Source organism: Triturus cristatus, chromosome 1_2, assembly GCF_964204655.1.
Source record: "Triturus cristatus chromosome 1_2, aTriCri1.1, whole genome shotgun sequence".
Taxonomy (NCBI): Eukaryota; Metazoa; Chordata; class Amphibia; order Caudata; family Salamandridae; genus Triturus; species Triturus cristatus.
The window spans coordinates 665746742-665771810 of NC_140580.1; positions in this window are offsets into that span (position 1 = coordinate 665746742).

The window sequence follows — 25069 nt, forward strand, 5'->3', positions numbered from 1 at the left end:
TGTAGCAAAACAATGTCCTATGCTTAACAGCACCATAGCTTACTTCATTCTGCTGCCCTGAAACCAGGATTGGTTGCTGTAAATTTCATGGTGACTACAGAGGATAGGTCAGATGTCTGCAGTGGTAACATGGTCTCAATAAAGCCTGACACCAACTCATAGAGCTTCTCCATTTCTGAACTGATTTGTGATAAATGTATATTAATTGGTTAAAGTGACTTTCATATGTCATCGTAGCCCTACTTGCAGTTTTGCTGCCTTTTTATTTGTTTATAATAAAAATACGAACTTGTGGTTACAGGTTGCATAGTAAAGACTACGATTCAAACAAGCATTTCTTTAAAGTGCTGTAAGAAATTATTCAAATGGAGGCACTGATCTGTTATTTTTGAGACACTAAACAACCCTAGAGTTTGGGAAGCCCTACACTTCTGACACCCTACTTACAACGTACAACGCTAACAATTCAAGCATAGGATCGAAAGACCAGGAGCTGACACTTCAGTGTCAATTAACAGTACTGTAGTTCTGTGAATAAATGTAATTGCTGCACAGTCTCCTCAATATATCGAAGTGAAGGAAATGCGGCTACTATATATCAAAAATAACATTGTAGGACAAAGTGTAACAATATATAACATTTATGATCACAAGGTAAAAATAAACATATTGATGTACATTCTGATCACAGTGCTTAATCAGGAGATCAAATGTGATAATGTAAATAACTATTCGTTTTCACTTTTACACCCAAATGTAGCATTTTTCAGGGTAAAAATAATACTCGACACAAGGGACAGGGTCTCTGCACATATAGTACGGCACAGACAGTAGGGGTTGATTTGAATGTTGGAATCCAAATGCATTTTATGCCAACAATACATTCTACCAGCCTGTTACATAACAAATACAGACATGTTCGAAGTTGTCAAATGTGTGATTTCTACATGAAAAAAGGACTTAATTAAAATAGAAATAGCAATAGCTAATAGCAATTTTAACCTTGCATGTGTCACCTTATGTAAATTTAATATGTCTTGGTTTGTGTCAAAATCATTGGTCCTCATCTGGGGGCATATTATCAAGAACGGCGTTAAAATTATCTCCGCTTTAGCGGCAGGAAACTGCCGCTAAAGCGGCGATAATGGGCTTGATAATATGCCCTTGAGAATTCCAATAGAATCCCATGTTCACAGCAGAACATGGGCTTCTATTGGAATTCTCAAGGGTATATTATCAAGCCCATTATCGCCTCTTTAGGGGCAGTTTCCTGCCGCCAAAGCGGCGATAATTTTAACGCCGTTCTTGATAATATGCCCCTTAGAGTTTAGGTCCGGAACTCTGCCAAAAAGCGGTGGATGCCCCATCGGTCAAACTAGTGGTTCCCCCTCTACTTAGAGTTGGGGAAATACCATGTTGTTGCCAGCAGGGCCTCCACTGGCTCCAATGACAGAAACCTTTGACCAATGGCCTGTCTTCCACTGGGTTATATCGATTTAAATACAACAGATTAAAGTCCTAATTTTTACTGTTTGGACTGTCAGGGAAAGACTGGCTGTTCCAAGCAAGTTCTAAAGAAATGGTCCACAAGTGCTGGGAGAAAAATGCCCAGTGTGTCAGGGACACTTATTGTTATTTGTTTTTCAAAAATAAACTCCAGTTTTGGGGGTTTGTTTTTGAAAAACAAAAAGCTTTTCGGAGAGGGTACATTAAACATGGTGCTCTCTCAGAAAAAAAACATATGGCCTTCTGCTAAGATGTGGAGGCGGCGCCTCAGCTACAGGTACAAAAATCCCTCCATGCTGGGTGGAGCTCATTATGGGTGTTAGGCAAGGGGAACTTTAATCACTGATGTGGTGAACCTCAAGACAGTCCACTATACTCTCATAAATGTGCATAGTGCTAGGTAACCTTGATTAGTCTAATATTTATTGATGTATAAATTATGTATTGTTCGTCTGATATAGTAATATTTATTTTCTTGTTTAACTATGATTGGCTGCTCATAGTTAGTTGGAGTCCTACTGGTCTGGAGCAAGCCTGCTGGAACCAATATTGGTTGCTTGACCCAATATTGACCTCAAAAATATAATGGTACAAAACATCATTACAAAAACACCAATCACAATATTGACCTTCTCTAAGTCTTAAACCCTTAGGAAAAAAAAGAATTGACTATAAAAATGTTGTCACTTTAAACGTTGTAAAAACATCAATATTAAATTGCCATGGTATCAATAACACACTAAAATGAATGTAAAACAGTAAAACAATTAAAAAAGAACATCTCAACTACTAAAATATTGGTATATATTTTTAAAAAATACTTTCAATGAAAAATAGCATACTACTTCCCTAAATACAAAGTACATTCAGTAAACTATTATGATAAATACAGCATTCAAAATATAACAATGCCATTTAAATAGTGTCACCCATATGTGGTAATTCCTAAAACTAACTACACCTACCTAGACCATTAAGCAATCACATTCAAAATCAAAATGATTAACAAATAGGAAAACCAAACTAATTTTAAAAGAGAATAAATAGAGAACACAAGAAAATCTCAAATGGCTTCACAACTAGGCCATGACAAAATAAACTGTCACTCTGCCAGAATGAAAGCCCTCATCATTATATTACAAAAATAAACAAATTAAAGACTGTTAGAAAGTAAGTAAAATATTCTCCATATCTAAAAAAGCCATAACCCAAAGATGTTTTTGTTTCCAAAATCAAATATATTTATAGCCTGAACCAATGAAATGCAATTTCTTTTCTCATATATTCTCAATACAGAACTGAAAATGTGGAACATTAAAACTTAGTTTAACATAGGAGAATCAACTGTGAAGCACTGCAGAAAGTCTCAGTCTTGCCAATCAACCAACCACTACACTACCAAGTAAGCATTGCTACAACAGTACTATAAGCTACTGTACCATTGATACATAAAACCCCAATTCAAATAAGCAAACTAAATAATCAATAGAAAACTCATACACAATTTCAAATTATATTTTAAAATTACTAAACCAAAAAGTTACTTTCTATCATTCAAAGTAACTTAAAAAAAATAATTTGACAAAGAAAGCAAATTGAAACACATGATACATTTAGAAAATTAAAAACTTAACCAATTATTAACAACTCTCTATATAAAATCATAATAAAAAACTACCAAAATTACAATAATTCACACCAAGTTCACAAACTGCATGACAATGGTAGCAGACTGAATGTGAACCAACTGCGTACGGCTCAACTCCGACAAGACGGAAGTACTGGCCTTAAGCAAAGCAACACGACCTCCCCATGAGATTACACCTGGTGGCCATCGAAGCTAGGACCACCACCCACAGACCACCCAAGAAATCTATACATCGTCCTAGACCACAAACTCAACATGACGGTTCAAGTCAACGCAGTGTGCACCTCCTGCTTCCACATCCTAGGCATACTGTGAAAAATCTACAGATGATTTCCATGTGCAGCACACATGGAAAATGCAAAATGCCATAGTTTGTTTATGTACTGGAAGGTGTCCCTTCCTGTACATAAACAAACCTTTTTAAAAATGCCGTTTTGTAACTTACATGTGTGCTGCATGAAGCAGCACTCATGTAAGTTACAAACTGGCATTTTAGTTTTGTTTATGTGCAGGAAGGGACCCCTTCCTGTACATAAACAAACCTTCCTGCTTGCAGACACCCTTGCACTCTGGTGCAAGGGTGCCTGCGTTGGCGCTAAGTTGTGAAACTTAGAACCATCGCAGGGGGAAAAGCAAGGCTGCACCATGTCCTTGTGAATATGGCGCAGTCTTGCTTTTCCGAAGTGGCGGAGAGAGGCGTTAAGCCAAGAAGGCTAACGCATCTCTCCGCCACTTCCTTGTGAATATCCCCTTTTATGTTCTCAAACCCCCCATTTAGAGATGTTCCTGGTGAATCTCCAATATGTCTTGCCAGAGCTTGTTGTGATTCAGCTGGAATGAATTGCCACTCTCCATAAAATGTGTTTGGTCATGCAGTTGATCATTTAAGGGCCCTAGTCAACGGTCATGGACCCCTCCATGTTGAAGGCACCATGTTGCACTAAATCTTACTGGGCGAGAAGTGGGCCACTAAAAGAGCTGCCCTTCTCTAATTCGACCCATCATGTAATATAATTGTCTTGTCAGACACCTGGTTGGATAGGAGGTGGATGGGTGACAAAGTTAGTGCAATATTGGAAATGGAGGCTGGAAGAAAACCATTATTCACCTGTGGATCCTGAATAGGCAATGGTGGAAAGAACACTGGAGCCGCACCTGGGTGGGAGGGTGTGTGAGAATTTGGGTTGTTGGTTGAGGGGGTGTGTGAGCCCTTCTCAAGCAGCAGCCAGCCATAATCAAAGTCAGGGTGAACTCCAAAAGTCACTAAATTAACCAGAGATATGTGATTTTAAAGATTTTAGGTAAGTCTAGCGCCTAAAAGCACAAAGTGCCACTTGCAGTTATCTGGAAGTGCCAGACCAGGTGACAGTCACAAGTTCAGGCGGACCATGTAAGAGCGTGGATCAGATACAGGGACCAGGGTAGTCCCGCTGAAAATGTTACCTGGCGCAAAGAGTCCAGGTTGCGGTGGAGGAGGCCGCGAGGATTAGGGAGAGTATTATAGATGGTAGTTGCTGTGTGCAAAGATCAGGCTGGGCATTGCAAATGGCTGTTGCTATAGAAGGAAGAGCCTGTCGGGCATCGTGGACAGTCTTTGCTGGACCTTCATGTTGTCTTTGACCGCAAGCTGTTGATATTGTAGCACAAAGCCAGTGCTTAATTTGAGCCGGAGCTTTCCGGTGCTGAGCACCGGCACTTAATTGGTTTCCTAATTGTCAACACCACACTTAAGGCAGTCTGCCACAAGGTGGCGCTACTCATGTAATTTAGAGATGAGCAGTATAACAGTTGTTTAGGAAAACAATATACATTAAAAATGACTAATACCTGCCTCCCCAGCCATTCCTTTAACTTTGGGGACCTGGAATATTCTGAACTGTCACATTTACATGCGAGAGAGAGGATTAGTAGTTGTTTTGGCAGTGATGACAAGGGCAATGGGTGGTGGAAGCTGCAGTGGCCTCCTGGTCAGAGCCCTGGCACTTAATATTTTACAAATTAAGCACTGCACAAAGCGTAGATCTTGTGATGCTGGCCGTTGCTGGTGGTCGCAGTTAGCAATGAAGAGTCAGTTCTATTATAGCGGGTGGCAAGATCTTGGCATAAACTGGCCTGTTCGCGGTTGCAAAGAGCCCAAAACTTCAGACTTTCTCCTTCTTCTTTAGAGGAGTGTACTCTTATGCCAACCAAGTGCTGAGGACCTGGAGAGGAGCCTCTTGGGGATCAGGGACTCACTCTTGCAGAGGCCAGCAGTTCCCAAGCAGGTTCAGTTGAAGGTCCAAGAAGTTGCAGGAGGCCAGCTGGGCAGTTGAAGGGACGCTTCTGGAACTTGTTATGTCCCTGTAATATTGTCTCGGGGAAATACACAAAGGCCATCTGCCAAGTGCACCTAGTCATGTGAATAATGATACAGGGTGAAGATCCCAAATGGTTGGGACAAGAAAATGTAAACTTTCGAAAATTACGTCCTTAATCACAATGGTTCTCATTGATATCATTCGATACAATTAATTCATCACATATCAGCCAAATTCACTGTACACATTCAATGTGTAAAAATGAACAAATACGTTTCCAGACCACCAAATATCAAAAATAGCTTCATGTCCCAATTGATTTTCTTTCTGAAAGTGCATTGTGTCCCAGTGAAAGAAGGAAACCACAACCTAGTGAGCCACAGACTAGTGAAGGTAAGGCATAGCCACAACGTATTTTGTGTGTGTTTTAACACACAACAAGGTTAATAGTCAACGATTAGGCCAATTTCCAATTTCTTTCTTTGTTTGTTATATATGTTGATGACGTTTTAACCCCTTAACGTGGTACAGAGGTCTGATCGGGACATCTGAAAAGGATAATAATAATTAAGTGCTGTGGTCTTAAGTATTCATGGATTTGTGTAGATATTGGTTGAGTAGTACCAAGGACTACGGTTCAAACCAGTGAAAAGAGTAATGACAACAATGTGTACTCACTACCAAGATGCAGCTACCTGTATTAAACTTTGAAGTCACAAGTTTGAATTCTGGTATGGGCAATAATAAGCGTACATTTAAACTGTATGGCATGTTATACTATATTTAGTCCCATTCACCGGACAAACAACATTGTTTTTTACTACGCAAGAATCATTTAGTGTGTGACTTAAATTGACATTATGAAAATTCAAATACATGCCACAGTATGAAGGATTTTGTGATTATGTAAGAACAATAAGCTAAAATACTTCTGCATCACCTGACTCAAATCAGGCCTGTTTTTGTGTTTTTTCGTTAGTGTGACAGAATAAGATGTGCTCAGATAGACATGGGTTGTAACAAGTCCTAGTAGTTTCAAGGGAACATACGTAGAGATGGTATTGAGCTGCAGTCATGTGGCACTTAGCCATAGTTTTTTGTATGAGTGACTTTGCTGTGACACCTTCCTGGCTGGATGAGGGGGGTGGGCTGTCGAGGTTTGCCCTTGCCACTGCAATAGTGGCCACTGCTGAGAGTGCCCGAATGGGGGCTGCGAAGAGTGAAAGAGATGATTGTTGATATGTGAATGTGTTGGCTTTGTTAGGAGATGTGTGTTAACACTTGTTGAGATGTTACATTTGTTTCTGTGTAGAGTAGGAGTAGGCCATCCATGTCTTGCAGTAGGACTCGTGTACTGATTGTCTTGCAGGCTATTTGTGGCCATGGTGACATTTGCAAGTCTGAGATATTTTGCTACAAGCACTGATGGTTGCATTGGACCTGGTCTCTGGTGCTGGCAGGTCATTCAGATTGAGTGGGTGCATGGTGCAGAGGATATGCCCCTAGCTCTATCAGTGCCGTCTTATGGCATGGGCTCGCTGGGCAGTAGCCAGGTAGCCCCATGAGCATAGAGGTTCCATGCAGACCAGAATTTAACGCAAATTTTCCGTTAAACATTTTTATTCCTGTGAGATGCTGGATAGGCAGGGCCCAGTACACTGCTATGCGGGGGGGGGCTATAATGCTGTTAAGACGGCCCTGAGCTCTACCCTGGCACACGTGACCTTCACATGCCTCCTCTCATCTTTTCCTTGATTTCCCTCCCTGCCCCCAAAGGATGTGCCCTATTGGTCACATCATGCCTTGTGGCCTGCTTCTCTGTGTAGTTAATCAATGCGATCAACTACAACATTGACCACAATGTACACCAACTCCTGATTGGATGTCCCCTTCCTCTTGAGTTGAATGGTCTGCATCTTGGGTGATGAAGAGGCAAAAAGGATGTATGATGACAAGCAGCTCCAGACAAGAGGTAGGCCATAGTTGCAGCTTGTATTCATGTGCTTTACATTGTTGCATCTGTCTGGGTTGTGTGATTGTTGCCAGGTGCGGGTTATTTTGTATCCCCCAGATTCATGATGGTATAGAACGCCGATACGTGAAAGGCCGCATGAGGATGTTATAGAACGCCGATACGTGAAAGGACGTATGAGGATGTACACATAGGGGCAGATTTACAAGCCCCTTGCGCCACTTTTGCGTCACTTTTCCCATGTTAAAAGTGACGCAAAAGTGGCGCAAGGGGTTTGTAAATCTGCCCCATAATCTAAAAATGCTGGTTTCGTGTAGTAGCATTCAGGGCCGGACTGGCCGTAGCGGGCACCGGGCAATCCCCCTGTGCGCCGCCGGGGGGGGTGGGGGGGGGGGAGATGGCGGAGCACTTTGCCAGGGCCGGTTGTGGTTCTCAGTCCGGCCCTGGTAGCATTATGCTCGTAGATTCATATGCAGTAGCGGTCCGTGGAGGGAGTTCGGTGGTGCAGTGAGGCGGGGCGGGGGAGGGGCAGGGTGGGGAAATTTAAACACCGGAATATGGATGAACGGAGGTAAGTACACATTTAAATAAATAAAACGAATTCCTTTGCGCACGCTGCATCGCAAAATGCCATTCAGCGCGCGCAACGGAATTCGTTTTATTTATTTAAATGTGTACTTACCTCCGTTCATCCATATTCCGGTGTTTACATTTCCCCATCCTGCCTCTCCGCCGCCCCGCCTCACTGCCCCACCGAACTCCCTCCAAGGACCGCTACTGTTCATATGTACATCTAGGGCTCTCTGATTTAAATGGCGGCAAGGGGGTGCGTTAACTACGCCTACACTTGAACTTCAATCTATATGTATTTTCCTGATTATCAATTGTTTGCAGTACACACACATCTACGTGTGCGTAGGCTTCCAAAAGAAGTTTTATCTTTGGGAAACGGGCCGTTATGTTTCATATGGATTGCTAGTTGCATTTGAGAGTTGGAATACAGCGGCGTCCACATCCAGTTTTGCTGTTAATAATCCGATGACAACCGCGTTAGGAGTTGTTGCCAACCAGTGGTCGAAGTGGGTGGGATCGGCAGGGCACGGCGTGCCCCTACTTCTTAAATTTGATAGATTCCGTTCCCCCACTTTAATATTTTAAACACACATCCAGGGATGGGTGGGGCGGGCAGAGAAGGAATGGTAACGTCTCTTCCTTCCTCCTCAGAGAAAACAAGGACAGTGTCCACTTCTCTTGCTCCGCCGCCGGCAGCTGCCCCAACCCCCCCCCCTCCCTACACCCTCCCTACTCTTTCTCACTCTTCCTCCCTCTCTTTCTGTCTCGCTTCTCCTCACTTACTGGAAACCGTGACTTCAAGAAGCGGTTTCTCACCCTTTGGTTTATTCGTTCCTCCGTGAAATAGATCCAAAGAAGAAAAACACTTTTGCTGGAAATGTCTTTTTCTGACATTTTTCTATTCCAAAGTGCAGCCTTGGGACGTAGAGAAATAAATGATTCAAAATGTGAAAAAATAACGAAATAAATATTGCTTTATTTTATAGACGCTTCAAAGAGATCTAAGAGACTGAGGGGCATATTTTCAAAACTTTTGCGCTGGTTTAGGGTCACAAAAGTGAAGCTTTTGTGACGCTAACCAGCGCAAATTTGTGTTTTGCTATTTTCTTTCCAGCGCAAAACTTGTTTTGTGCTGGAAAGAACCCTGCATGTAGCGCAAAGCAGCGCCAAGCACTGCTTTTCGTTACTTTGCACTGAGGGGCTGTGACATGGGTGGTACCTGGGCGTTCCCAAGCAACCACCCATGCCTTTTGACGCAAAACCATATTTACAAATATTTGTAAACATGGTTTTGTGCCAAAAGTTAACGCACCTTCAAAGGAGGCGCTAGCAGGAGAAATGCTTTCATTTCTCCTTGCTTTTCCGACTTTCCATGTGTGCTGCACTCTGCAGCACGTATGGAACAGCTTTCAGCTTTGCATCACGCCTTGCATAGTGTTTTGTACAGGAAGGGTACCCTTCTTGTACAAAACCTATGCTACACTCATACACACAGCCTAGCACTGCGGCGTTACGGTGTGTGCATGGCGCATGGCAGCTGAAATCAGCGCCAGCGCAAGGGAAAGGGGAGAGCCATATTTATGAAGATATGGCGCTCTCCTGCTCCCTCACTGTCGCGCAACGCGGCGAGCCTCAGGGGGGGACGTCTGCGCTGCGTTGCGCAACTTTTTTTAGAATCTCCCCCTAAGAGAACCAAAATGTAAAATGAAACACTGGCCAGAAAGCTAGATTTTGAGCCTGGTCGGTGCACCACTTCTGCAGGGAGAACTCTGGGTGACTTGTGGCAACGGTTAGGACTTAGTTCACATCTTGACGGGGTCAGGAGTTACATAGGCCAGCTCCTTTCCACTTTCTCCTTGCGCTACAGTTGCTACTCTCTGTTAAAGAAGTTCTCAGTGAGACCCCTAACGTAAACAGGTGAAACACTGGCTTAGACAGAGATAAAAGTAAAAATAATAATAACAATATCAGCAATAATTACAATAATGATTATGACTATAACAAAAAATCCAAGTGTGACCCTAAAGTGTGCTGATGAAATACATATGATTATTGTTGGGACATTGCGTATGACGCTCTCACCTCTGTGCACCGTGCAACACCTGATCTCCCAAACATGCATGCTTTCAGGATCGGAAGAAGATGGGGGGTGCTCAATGTGTGGGCACCACTTGAAGACAAGCCTCACATCTCAGAGTGAGGCGCTACACTAAACAGCTGAATGAAATCAAGGATTACAAGCCCTAAGAAGTCAAAAGACTCTCCCAAGACTTTAAACGGGGGCCGCCACTGTAAACCCCTGGAGTACATTCCTTGTGGTCCATAGCATCCTTGCTAAGGCAATTGTGATCCATAGTTGCTGCAGCCGTGCAGATGTTTGGAATTTAGAATTCTTGTAGCCAGTTAGTCTGTGAAGTCATCAAAATACATATCTGAAATCAGAGAAGTATTCCCATATAAAACGTGTTTAAGGATAAAGACTTGTATTTTTTTATTTTCACAAGGAGGCATCTACAGGATTGCAAACTCACAGGATTATGGGCTCCTTGCACCTTTCTTCTATTTCCATAAGGAGTCTTCCATTTGGATTAGAACTCAAAGGGAACTGCATTGCTTCAGCAAGGAGTTGCTGGGATCAGGTTTGGAAAGGCTATTTATCATTTGTAGAACAAATATGGTATTAAGGTAGTCATTGGCCGCAAAGTGGCTAGATTGATTTTATTCACATCCAAACACATTAGCGCTACTTTACAGTGTTTGTCACTGAAGCGCTACCTTTGTTTTCTCGTCTTTCTTTGAACAACATTGTGTTCCCCTGGTGGGGAAGTGCACCAGTCTTGGAGATACAGCAATGCCTGGTTGATGGGTGGAGTGGAAAACAAATTGTGTACAGGCTCTGTGTTCACAGATGTAGTCTTTTTAAACCACACTGCTTATGTTTTGTAAGGATATAAGCAATGGACATTGAAAAGGTTCCCTCCCAGGCCCAAAAGTCATGTCCTTAACTTTTCATGCATAAACACTCATTGATTTCAGAATAATGAATGTAAAAGCGTTAAGGTAACCATGTTCCAGCATACATTTCACATGCTTTACTTAATCTTGCATTCCCTTGAGTGTTTGCTCTTTCCAGGATGTTGCTACTTTTTTTTAGGCAGCATATTACTCTTGTCTAGTGCGTAATTTGAATTGAGTCGCATCCAGGTGCTTATAGCTGGGCACAATTGGGTTGTAGTTGAAGGCAGTGCGAGTTTCTCTCAGTGGCGCAGTATGGTGTTCAGTGGGGGAGAGGATGTGACACTATGGTCAGAGCTGCTGAATTTGGAACTGGGGAACCAGGTTCAGCCTTCTTGACCAGTCCACCAGACCACTCTCCTAAGGGAGCACATTCCCATGATAGACCTTAGAAGGCCCCGCAGGACTTTAGAAGCCCTAGTGTCTTAGCACCAGCAGGTGGACACTAGTGGGGGCAGGTGTGGGTTAACCTTGAAGGTCTGTCCACCAAAATCCATGCTGAAGTTCACCTCCAGTCTTGCAATCAGGCCTTTGAAGCAGCACACCCTAGAGCGACTGTGACTCTGTCACTGAGGTCACAGGACCCTTGATCAGGGCAGCTCTAGGGCGGTGCAACCGGTGTGATCGTACCGTGCGCTGTCTTCGATTGGGGGCGTAATGTTTGCAAATATATTATGTTTCTAAAAGCACTTGCTGCCTCCTTCCTGGCCTCCAGCAATTTTCGGCTACAATAAAAATGCCATGATAATTCTGGTGAATAATGTTCTTCGTAGAGAGAGATGGAGTTTTGCCAAGTGGAAGTTTTGACTTGTGAAAAGGTAGCATAGAGGGTTAATGTGCCTGCTGCATAGAACATTTACCAGGCAGATCATAAACTGCACATAATGTAAATAGGTCAGTGGGTTACTGATTTTGTCAGAGAGATCCTTTTGGTACTTGTAGTTTATAAGTTAAAATCCTAACATAGAACAGTGAGCTATTAACTGTCATTTTAGAGCTGCATGCGAACTGCAAGGTATAAATTAGAGCGTTATGTTTTTTTCCCCAGTCTTTGATTATCCTAATGTTGCAAAAAGGGTTCATTTCGACAAAAATCAATTTTGGTTGTTAAAGAGAAACCGCAACCATGGTATTACGTTCTAAATTCAGAGTTTGTGTTTCTCCAGACCAATCACTATTAAACTATACTGCCTACTAGTATGAATGTTATGTGACTCCTACACCTTGTAGTCCTTTGCCTTATGTAATATTTCCTATATAGTGATTTACACATGTATGATTGATTGTCTCTGTGTAATGTATGTGATGTAAAGTGTTCTGACAACCTGCACTGGTTTCAGTGGCGCTGTAAATCAAATTTAATGCATCTGAGAGAGAGAGTGTGGTTATGGAGACTTGAGGAGCACAGTTAAAGGGTGGTAGTGAGGGAATCTGTGGCGAAAGGAGTCATTGCGGGGCACCAACAAACATTGTTGCACAGGGCTCCACCAGTGATAAAGCCGGCCCTGCCCTTTAGGCCAGTCAACCTCACCCATTGGTACTTCCATTGGCCTTGTTTCAGCAGTAGTAGCTGCAACTCACCGGGGATCGTCAATGCAGGATTTGCACGCACACCAAACTCAGTTCACAAACTTCATGGTCTCTCTGCTTCATGCACAAGCATTTTTAACACGTGCTGCCTGCTTTGGGGAACTGAAATTATACAGCAATGGGGGGAAAAATTATGCCACAGTGTTGACTAAATTATGCAGCAAAAGAAAGGCTGCAGTGTAATGCAGTATATTTTCTGATAATTTATTATTTTGACATTTTTACACATGCTAACAGTCTCTGCCAAGATGTGAGCAGGGAGAAAGGTGACCAGTCAACCTTTGCAAAGGGCCCTCCACTTCTTAGAAACACAAGTCACACCTTTTAGTAACTTTTGATCTGTTTGAGCTACAAACAATGTAATGGTTAAAATCGTCAAATGATGCAGCAGATGAATGCATTACGTAACAGTAACAGAGAGGTAAACTGACATTTCCAAGAATGTTTAGCTAGGATTTGAACTGGGCAGAGAGCCTGATCCATGTGACTCCTCTCTCTCCATCCCTCCCACGCAGCCCTGGAACCTGCTAATGCAATTGAAATAATGCATCTTAGCTTTCTGGCCTTTCTTTTAATAGCCGCCACTTCCTGGATTAAGGCGCCAAATTGACCCTTTTGACGCACTTCCCTTGACATCATCTTTTGTTGTTTTTAGACACCTTCTCTAATTGTATTAAGGCCCGAGGCTTTTGTGCCATGCACCTTTTAAAGAGAGGTCAAAATTCATTTAAGGATAGGTCAGTGTCTATATTAGTCAAAGCTGCCTCGCGAGCTCCGAGTGCTGTCCACGTGGCTTGTCACTACGGGGGCTGGCGGGTGCTGTGCAAGTGCCGTGCGATGGCAAGGAACAGACACCCATTTGCAGGGTGAAACTGGATTCAGACTGGATTCTGTGCTCGAATTGGGTCATTTCGCTTCGTTTGCATCACATCGCTGTATAACAGCGCAGAGGCTCATGCAAACTCGTCTTTAGAATGACCTTTAAAATATTGCATTTTCCACTATTTTACAATCTGAATCGGCTCAGAGAACTTTTTCGCCAACTAAGTTTTGCTCGTGTGCCTAAAAAGTGTCACTTGTGATACAAAATGATAGATCCCTGTTCATGGAATCAGGATTTGCTAATATTTGCTCTTCCTGTCAGGCCCTCATCCTGAGTAGTCTCTTAATACACATTTGGGGAGAAATGTGAGTTTTCAGTCAAACCAATATCGCAAGTAATGCACTAATTTCTCTAGTGGTATTAATGCATGCAAGCAAGCGTACAGCCTGCTTTTCCAAGGATATGTTTTCCAGGTAATAACTAACCCTGGGCGGCGAAATCCGCTCCGCTTGCGGAGTTTGCGAAGGTTCCATCACTTCGCGCTTCTCGCAGAGTTTTTTTCCGCGCTCGCGTTCACCAATGTCAAGTTGACGAGCACGAGTGAGGAAAATCCACCTCTCGGCAAGATTTTGCCTCATTCGCAATCGCCAACATCAAGTTGGCGAGCACGAGCATGGAAAATAAACCTCCCGGCGCGATTTCTCAATGCGGGGGGGGTCAGGTTTCTCATTGGGAGTGGTCGCGTATGCTCGCGACCGCTCGCGTTGAGAAACTGCCCGTTCGCATTGAGAAAGCTGCGGCTTGAGTAAAAATCTACTCGAGCAGCAGAAAAGGTAAGCTTGCACTGTGCATGGTGCTGTTTGCATTGATTGCACAGTGTGGACAAGCATCCGGCACAGTGCAATCACTGCGAACAGCATTCTTCTACTGTACTCCGCTGCTCGCGGAGCTCCGCTTAGTGTGGCGGAGTTTTTTTTGCACTTTCGTAGCTTCGCGTAGTGCAACTCCGCGAACTCCGCCCAGGGTTAGTAATACCTCGGGGAATTATTCCCCAGAAAATTGGCCATAATTGGACAATGACACGCAGAAACCATTTATCATCAGACACACACTTGGGGCTTTTTGAGACCCCCTCCCCCCGCCCCTTTGAGAAACATGGATGTAAACATACCTTGCAGGCTTAGGAAATGTTGGAAGCATCAGCCCCGTTGTCCATTTTTTCCAGAGAATAACAGGGATGAGGTCACCCTGCCCTCATAGTGTTGCTCTCTGGCCACATTACGAGGTGCCTCGTAACCTGCTGGTAACTCCACCACCAGAATCACTATGACCGGAGCCATCTATAATTCCATGATTACAAGTGGGGTCCTAAGTGTCCCCAGAAAACTGAGGAATTACTGGGGGACAAGAGTTATGGGTGCCCCATCTGAACTACCATGCTATGCCCTACTTCATCCACATCGTGAGAGATGGTAGGAAGACCAGATTGCACCCCATTGGATGTTTTGAATCAACGCAGAACTTCAATCTCAAGTGCCCTTATTTAAGGCATTTGACTGCAAGCAGCTAATGTGTACTATACAGGGTGGAATCAAGGATGGGAGGGATGGTGGCTAGGGTACCAGCTTGGGACCTGGGCTCCAATCCCAGATGTGAAGCTTGGCTGTAAATCGTGTCATTCTGGGCAATGACTGGCAGGGTCTTTTAGACCCTGTTGCATAGTCCGCTGGTCTGCCAGGGGGCCTCTTGGGGGTAATGCCATCCAGTGCTTAATTTGAGCCGGTGGTTTCCGGTGCTCGGCTCCGGCACTTAATTGTCAACACCAGCGCTTATGACAGTCTGCCAAATGGTGACACTGATTGCCTAAGATAGAGTTGAACACTACAACAGCAGTTTAATTATTCAATATACATTAAAATGGCTAATTCCTGCCACCCAAGCCATTCTTACAGCTTCGGGGCCTGGAATAGACTGAATTGTCACACTTGTAGGAGTGCAATGATTAGTAGTTGCGTTGGTACTGTCATTGGCAGCGCTGGCAGGGCCAATAGGTGGTGCAAGCTGCAGTGGACTCCTGACAAGGGCCCTGGCACTTATTTGTTTACAAATGAAGCTCTGGTGCCATCCACTCTTTTAACAGATGACTTCCTTTCTGGTGGGATCTCAGAGCTGTGCCACGGCTCCCTTTCCAGCATTGACATCTACTGAGTCGTGCATGGCAAACAGGAGCAGGGAAAATGAGTGACGGTAACATAGGGTGGGGCGACTGCCACCATGACCCAGTGGTCCTGGAGTGGCAGGACTACTGCGACAGAGGTGAAGACAGCGAGCATCCACTGAAGTGACCCAATAGTTCTTACACCTCTGAATAGGAGAGGGAACCAGCGGATTTGGTGAGGCGGCAAGGCAGCCCATCCTTCTGCTCTTCCAATCCATGAATGACTCCCTTAACATTCCGTGCCTAAAATGTAAATGGGTGAGAGTTATTATAATAATAATAATCCACATTTGTAAAGCGCAAACAATCACCCGTAAGGGTCTCTAGGCGCTGGGGGCCGTCGGGAAGATTAAGCAAGCTATTGCCCAGAGTCACATGGTGCTGGGCTAATCTGCCGGCGGAGCCAGGGATCGATCCGTGATCTCCAGATTCGGGAGTCAGTCGCCCTGGCCGCGGCGCCACCCGTTGTAAATACGTTAAATATAATGTCTACGCAAATGAGTAAATCCTCAGTTGAATTACAGCGCCCCATTGCTTTCCAGCTAGATTCATGCATCTAAACACCAACACATACGTCAGTTCACACACATTAAGACACTGGATGTCTGGTGCAAATCCTTTGCACAGTATAGCAGAAGAAATGGTGCAGGTTTATCTTCCCAAACAGCCAACTGGTAATTTTCCACTATATCTGCCGATGGGCATCAACAGTAAATTAAAAAAATATAAAAAATGAAAAGCTGATCTTGACTGATGGTTTGCTGCAGCCATCTGCATTAAACTTTTAAGTCACAAGTTTGAATTCTCGTATGGGCAATAATAAAAGTACATTTAAATTGTATGACATGTTACACTATATTTAGTACCATACACCGGACCTACAAAATTGTTATTTTACTACGAAAGAATAATTTAGTATGTGATTTAAATTGACATCATAACGAAAATGCATGCCACTGAAGGAAGGATTCCGTGATTATGTAAGAACAATGGGCTAAAATGCCCCCGCATCGCCTGACTCAGATTAGGCCTATCACCAGTTGCATTAGAAGGATGACCTTAATCTTCTGAAGAGCGGTCTCAAAATCTGCTAAAAGCAAGGAGAGAGGTCGAGGGCCTTCATTACTGCCACAAAAACCTATTAAGTGTGGACTGAGTCGACGCTAACGGTAACTCCGGGTGAGAACTTAGAAATGAAAGGAGACTTCACCAAGGCACCGGACAGTAGAGGCAGGTCAGACCCACACTGTCTTATAACTGAGAAGCCCAACGCTGGCAGCAAGTGAGATGCCCACTGTGGATAAAGCTGATAGCCTCAGATGTCCGCAACAAGCAAATTCCCCACGGCCGTTAGATAATGGAGGTTCCAGACATTGGTTAAATGGCAGAACCTCCCAGTCATAAATACATGTCAGGATCCTATCATCTTGTCATAGCAATACCTGAAGACTTTCCGTGGCTGTGCCTGGATCTCGTGCACAACCTTTATTTCAGGCATGTGTTGCCTCACATCCCTTTATGATCATATCTAAAACCAGATCCATTCTAGATTTCCTTCAGGTTTGGTTGCTATCGACTGTTGCATCTGGAACCTCTAGGCTTACCCCGAGCCTGAGAGTTTGTGAAAGCCAGAGAAGACAGCTTCAGAAGGCTAAATAAACTGCTATACTTTAAAACCTCTTGCACGGCCCTTGGTTCATTTGCCCAGGGGCGGCTCCTCCGTAGGAGTGTCGCCCCACTTACATTTTATTTTTCATTCCGTCCTGAACAGAGGGTCAGAAAGGGGCGGGGCCTGCTGAGTGACATCAGCAGGGAGTAGGGTAGGCTCTCTATGCAGTGTTTTGCGACGGCCAGCCACCCATGCACACTTTAAACATCTGTAAGCCAGCTGTCTTAAGACAGCTAAGTTAGAGCAAGTGCAGGCCTCCAGAGTGCTTAAAGCCTTAATTTTTCTGCACATCATGCCACCTCAGATTAGATCCAGCCATATGCAAATCTGTCTTGGCCCTGCTCCAGAAGGAATAGTCCAGCCTGAACTGCCAAGCCAGGTAATCCCCGAACTGAAACACAAGAAACGCAAGACTGGTTTGGGCCTAATTGGTCCTCTTCAGTTAGATGCAGCTTGGTTCCAATGGCACACTAATCTAGGGACCCCTGTTTGGGAAAAAACATGGCCGCTTAGGGCCACCAAGCTACACCTGACTGAAGGGCCCCAAATCAAAGTGAAACAAGACTCAAGTTTCTTGTGTTTCAGTTCAGAGAGGACCTGCCTTAGCACAATGGGATGGAATGCTACCCCGAGCAATTGCCAGTGGTTAGATATATTGCAAGCATTCCTCCTACCACTTTTTGTGTTTCTAGTTAACACTCAAAGTGGTCAAGGGTATGCCCAGATGTGGGTCCCGTGCTCACTGTGCCACTGGAACCTACCTACAACCGATAGAAGAGCCCTAATAAAGGCAAAACCGGTCTTGGGTTGCTTGTGTTTCGGTTCTGGGAGGACCTGGCCTGGCAGTTCGAACTGGATTGCTCCAAGTGGAGCAGGATGAAGACTGATTTGCATATGGCTTTGTCCAAACTAAAGTGGCACCGTGGGCAAAAGAACAATGGGTTGGAATGCTACCTGAGTGATTGCCAGTGGTTAGGCTTAAGGCAAGCGTTCCTCTTATCGGCTTTTTTCGTGTTTGTGGTTTTATGAATGGTATGTGTGGATTGAACGAGCGGCAAACGTTACAGGAGTCAACAAAACCCACACATTACAAAAAGATTAAAAATATAACTACATATATGAAATATCACAGTCTTGGGTTTGTGTTCCAGGGCCTGATTCTTAAATAAGTAAATCTGCAGCCAGAGATTTATGACATCACACGGATTCAGAGTTAAAACTTTCATAATGGTCAACTGTTTCCAGGGGTATCCCTGGAAATCTGTGAAAGTTGTAAGTTTCCAGTAATTTTCATGAAAACCTTTGTGTCTTCTATTTTTGCATGAGCTAATATAAGCATATATATTTTCTCATGAAATATTCTGCTTTTTTAAACATTTTTTCTAAAAGGTTAAAATATTGTTCCCCTTGGGGAAACAACTTTCCTTTTTATCCCCAACAATATTTTTCTACTGTAGAAAGGGATTTACTTATTCCCTTATTAGCAGTAAATCTTAAACCATGTTTGAAGGTGTGCACAAAAGCATAGGGCATTACAGCCATGGAATGGCAACTCTCTGCCTGTGAGAAAATGTACTCACATGAAAATCTTTGGATCTCTGACAAAATTTCGAAGGTCAGAAAATCGACCTACAAAAATATCGCAACGCAAATATCGATGTCAAGAATATCGACATCCTATCTACAACATGGTAAGTGCAAAAATATCGAAAAAAATATAGATGTCAAAAATATCGTTTTTAAAAATATCGTTTTTTTTGTTACAATAAATATGTTAAATAAACATAATAATACTTATAAATAAAATAAACATAATTAAATATATTTAATAATGTTAAAAATTAATAATTAATCAATATAATTTAATAAAAAATGAATTACACATATACATATAATATATAATATATATACTTACATAATAATGTTTTTATAATTATTGTAATAAATTATAAATTATTTAAAAATATTAAAAATTGCAAACACATTACACACATAAAACAATAACATAAATAAAAATTAAATAATTATGTATAACAAATTTACAAAATTACATTTAATTTAAAGATTGTTAAAATTAATTATATACTACATTAGCTAAAATAATAAAAATAAATATTAAATAGCAGAGACAATAAAACTACTACTCCAGCTCCCAAAAAAACAACATAAAGGAAATTTTTGGATAGCGCAGGGCTAAAAATTACTATATCCACTCCAGATAGTGTAACAGTAGGGAAAGTGTTGGATAACGTAGAGGTATAAATTACTATTCCGACTCCAGGGAGTGCAACAGTAAGGAAAGTGTTGGATAGCGAAGGGGTAAAAATAACTATTCCAAATCCAGAGAGTGCAACAGTAGGAAAAGTGTTGGATAGCGTAGGGATAAAAATTACTATTCCAACTCCAGAGAATGCAACAGTAGGGAAATTGTTGGATAGCGTAGGGTTAAAAATTACTATTCCAACTCCAGAGAGTGCAACAGTAGGAAAAGTGTTGGATAGCATAGGGGTACAAATTACTATTCCAACTCCAGAGAGTGCAACAGTAGGGAAAGTGTTGGATAGCGTAGGGGTAAAAATTAGTACTTCAACTCCAAAGAGTGCAACAGTAGGGAAAGTGTTGGATAGCGTAGGGTTAAAAATTACTATTCCAACTCCAGAGAGTGCAACAGTAGAAAAAGTGTTGGATAGCATATGGGTAAAAATTACTATTCCAAATCCAGAGAGTGCAACAGTAGGGAAAGTGTTGGATAGCGTAGGGGTAAAAATTAGTACTCCAACTCCAGAGAGTGCAACAGTAGGGAAAGTGTTGGATAGCGTAGGGGTAAAAATTAAGATTCCCACTCCAAAAGGTGCAACAGTAGGGAAAGTGCTGGATAGCGTAGGGGTAAAAATTACTATTCCAAATCCAGAGAGTGCAACAGTAGGGAAATGGTTGGATAGCGTAGGGGTAACAATTACTATTCCAACTCCAGAGAGTGCAACAGTAGGGAAAGTGTTGGATAGCGTAGGGGTAAAAATTACTATTCCAAATCCAGAGAGTGCAACAGTAGGGAAAGTGTTGGATAGCGTAGGGGTAAAAATTAGTACTCCAACTCCAGAAAGTGCAACAGTAGGGAAAGTGTTGGATAGCCTAGAGGTAAAAATTACTATTCCAACTCCAGAGAGTGCAACAGTAGGGAAAGTGTTGGATAGCGTAGGGGTAAAAATTAAAATTCCCACTCCAGACAGTGCAACAGTAGGGAAAGTGTTGGATAGCGTAGGGGTACAAATTAATATTCCAACTCCAGAGACTGCAACAGTAGGGAAAGTGTTGGATAGCGTAGGGGTAGCAATTACTATTCCAACTCCAAAGAGTGCAACAGTAGGGAAATTGTTGGATAGCGTAGGGGTAACAATTACTATTCCAACTCCACAGAGTGCAACAGTAGGGAAAGTGTTGGATAGCGTAGGGGTAAAAATCACTATTCCAACTCCAGAGAGTCCAACAGTAGGAAAAGTGTTGGATAGCGTAGGTGTAAAAATTACTATTCCAACTCCAGAGAGTGCAACAGTAGGGAAAGTGTTGGAGAGCGTAGGGGTAAAAATTAAAATTCCCACTCCAGACAGTGCAATAGTAGGGAAAGTGTTGGATAGCGTAGGGGTAAAAATTAATATTCCAACTCCAGAGACTGCAACAGTAGGGAAAGTGTTGGATAGCGTAGGGGTAACAATTACTATTCCAACTCCAAAGAGTGCAACAGTAGGGAAAGTGTTGGATAGCGTAGGGCTAAAAATTACTATTCCAACTCCACAGAGTGCAACAGTAGGGAAAGTGTTGGATAGCGTAGGGTTAAAAATTACTATTCCAACTCCAGAGAATGCAACAGTAGGGAAAGTGTTGGATAGCGTAGGGTTAAAAATTACTATTCCAACTCCAGAGAGTGCAACAGTAGGAAAAGTGTTGGATAGCGTAGGGGTACAAATTACTATTCCAACTCCAGAGAGTGCAACAGTAGGGAAAGTGTTGGATAGCGTAGGGGTAAAAATTAATACTCCAACTCCAAAGATTGCAACAGTAGGGAAAGTGTTGGATAGCGTAGGACTAACAATTACTATTCCAACTCCAGAGAGTGCAACAGTAGGGAAAGTGTTGGATAGCGTAGGGGTAACAATTACTATTCCAACTCCAGAGAGTGCAACTGTAGGGAAAGTGTTGGATAGCGTAGGGGTACAAATTACTACTCCAACTCCAGAGAGTGCAACAGTAGGGAAAGTGTTGGATTGCGTAGGGGTAAAAATTACTATTCTAACTCCAGAGAGTGCAACAGTAGAGAAAGTGTTGGATAGCTTAGAAGTTAAAAATAACATACTTTTAAATAAAATAATTATTTAAAATAATTAATAATTTAATTATTAAATAACTCAAAATTACTTATAAATACCAATACATATTTATTAAAAACATAACTACCAATAAATAATTAATTAGCAAAAAATTCTTAATAAATACCAATAAATAATAATTAAGGAATATTAATTACCAATTTAAAAATTATTGAACAATTAAATTTTGTATACCAAAGATTAATTATCAAACATTAATTACCAATTAAAAAATCTTAAACAATTACATATTTTTTAACACAAAATAATAATTATTATACATTAATTACCAATTAATAATATCTTATTAATATATTAATTAGAAATATCACTAAATCATATTTAAACATATTTAATTACCAATTGATTATTAATCAACAATAAATTATTTTTCATAACCAAAAAAGTATTATTTTAAATATTTACCAATTAATAATTAATCTACAATTAATTAATTATCAATACCCAACTACAAATTTAATAATTACTTAATTAGATTTCAATTACTTCCAACACTATTCCCCTATAAACGCACAAAACACTCAAATAATAAAATAATACAGTTAACATAATTATCAATTAATCAATTATTCAAAACTAATTACCAATTAATAAAAACTTAATTACCAATTAATACTTAATTAACAATAATATAATTAACAATTAATCAATTATTCAAAACGAATTACCAATTAATAAAAATTAATTACCAATTAACACTTAATTAACAATAATATAATTATCAATACCAATAAATAAATATAAATATTACTTAATTACAATTAAATTACTTCCCACCCTCTTCCCCTATAAACCCACAACCCGCTACAGAATTTAAACGCAAAAATTATTTTAAAAAAATTTATAATTCCTAAAAATGTATAATTAATTTCATATTATTAAATTACTTCCCACCCTAATCCCCTATAAACCCACAACCCGCTACAGAATTTAAACGCAAAAAATATTTAAAATTGATTTATAATTCCCAAAAATGTATAATTAAATTCATATAATTAAATTACTTCCCACCCTATTCCCCTATAAACCCACAACCCGCTACGGTACTAAAACACAAAATTAACTTAAAAAAACCCATTATTAACATATATAAATTGTATACATATATTTTAAAAACAGTAGAACACTTAACAAAAAATAATTAACACATACATATTAAATACATAATAAAATACATAACAATATTATAAATATCGATATTAGTGACATGGATATTAGTAACATCGATATATTTTATATCGATATTACTAACTTCGATATTACTATAATCGATATAACAAAAATCGATATTACTTACCTTAGGGTCGATATTCTGTCCATCGATATTCTTGACATCGATATTCTGTCCCTACGATATTCTAGACTCGATATTATGGTAGGTCGAAATTAAATTATCGATATTTAGACTGCTCACCAAAATCTTTGTATGAGTAATTCCTTGGAAGAGAGCAAAAACTATTTTTGTGAATTCAAATGTATATTTGCACTAGTGAATGAGGCTGGTGCCTGTGTTAGCCAAACCTACACATAAAAATAGGTCAGTGAATTAGGGCCATGGAATTAGTGAGGAAACATTGTAAAGTAACGATCTTTCATGCAAAAAATGTAGAATGCTCATATTGTGGCTGTAATGAAGGCAACATGAACAGGAAGTTGTCAGGTTCCTGGAAACAGATCGAACACGTGGTACATTGTAATGTCCTATGCTGAGGTGAAGACTGATATGATACCACGTTGGCTCACATGTGATGTGGTTGGTTTTACTAGCATGTGGTATTGTACAGCATGATTTGATGATGATGTTGAGATACATTAATATATGCTTTGCTATCGAATGATTCTGTGAGAAATGCTGTGAAGAGAGTTGTGTGTTGCATAGCGTGTTTTAGCATGAGGTGAGATAGGTGTAGGTTAGATGTTTTGTTGAGATTTGGTTTGGTATGTAGTGATACGGTATTATAAAGTGTGGAGAAGTTGAGTGGCATGGTGTGATCAGTTTTTGGATTGTGTTGTGGTATGGTGAGATGTAGTTTTGTACACACTGCTGCAATTTGACTAGGTTTTGTTTATTGTGAGAGGTGATGTGATTTAAAATTTGGTATACTGTAGTGTTAAAGTTGGAATGGTGAAATGTTGTATTATGTGGGTTTGTGTTGCATACTACACTGTGTATGGTGTGGTGTTTTAAGATGTGGTGGTTGATATTGTGGTATGGTGCTATCCAGCACTATGTTGTGTGGTCTGTATGGTATGATGTAGCATATCTGGCTGCCAGGCTGCAACTGCTGCCGCCAACACAGGAATCTGACCACTGCCAGGAGGTGTGTACTCGCCAAGGAGTCAGAAACAATGGCCTGGATGGGAAGGTGGTGACACCTCCCTCCCAAACAGGATGGCTAGTGAAGTGGCACATCAAGGCAGTGAGCTTCAAAACATCCACTGCCTGTGATATGCAAACAGGCTTCCTCCCAAAGGAGGAAACAGCCTACCCCCTGCCTCCAGGCACATTTGCACCCGGGCAGGGGGAAAATTATGTAGTCAGGAGGTGTACACCCCCAGAAGCCTAGCCACACCTCCTCTAGGGTGGGCTTCCTGATCTGTAAAGCTGAGGAAGACTTCTGCCATTTTTAAAAGTGGCAGAAAAGAGGGTTCTGCATAGAAAGGTTGACACACATCCCCGGATGTGGTCACCTAAGAGGCAGATTAGCAGCTGCAGATGTAGCCCATTGGCTGTTTGCACCCACATCCCTAACACCTCTAAATCTAGGATTTATGAGGCACCCCTGGCACCAGAACCACAGTTCTGATTCAAATTGCAATAGTGGACACAGAAGAGACCCGAGTCTGCAACAACAGGACCTGCACAAACAAACGTGTGATACTCTGCACCTGTGGCAACGATCCTGATACTGCATTACTACGATTCATCTCCGACCAAAGGTCAGCCCCCCAGACAGAGGGACTCCTTTGAAAGCCAAAGCCAACTCCAGACTCCCTTGGACTAGTGGCACTAGTTCTCTGCAATATGCTGGTAAAATCAACGAAGCAGAACCAAAGAATTGCTGGCCATCGGACCCTCTGAGGGATCGCACTAATGTAGATGGTTCAGTGCATTTTAGGAAATGCGGTCCTGAACTCCAGTAAGTTTCAGGCGGCTATCGTTTTCCCCTGGACCTCCGAACATCGAAATATCATCTTGCTGACCTTACTGCTGCCAAGACTTGTTGGTAACCAGTCCGGCAACCACCACCTTTACTCAATGATGCAACACAAGGGAACTCCACAGCACCTTCATCTGACCACAGTAGTGGCCCCGTTGTCAACTTTATGCACTTGCTTCCATGCCAGCACCATCTAAGTGGTAAAACCAGCT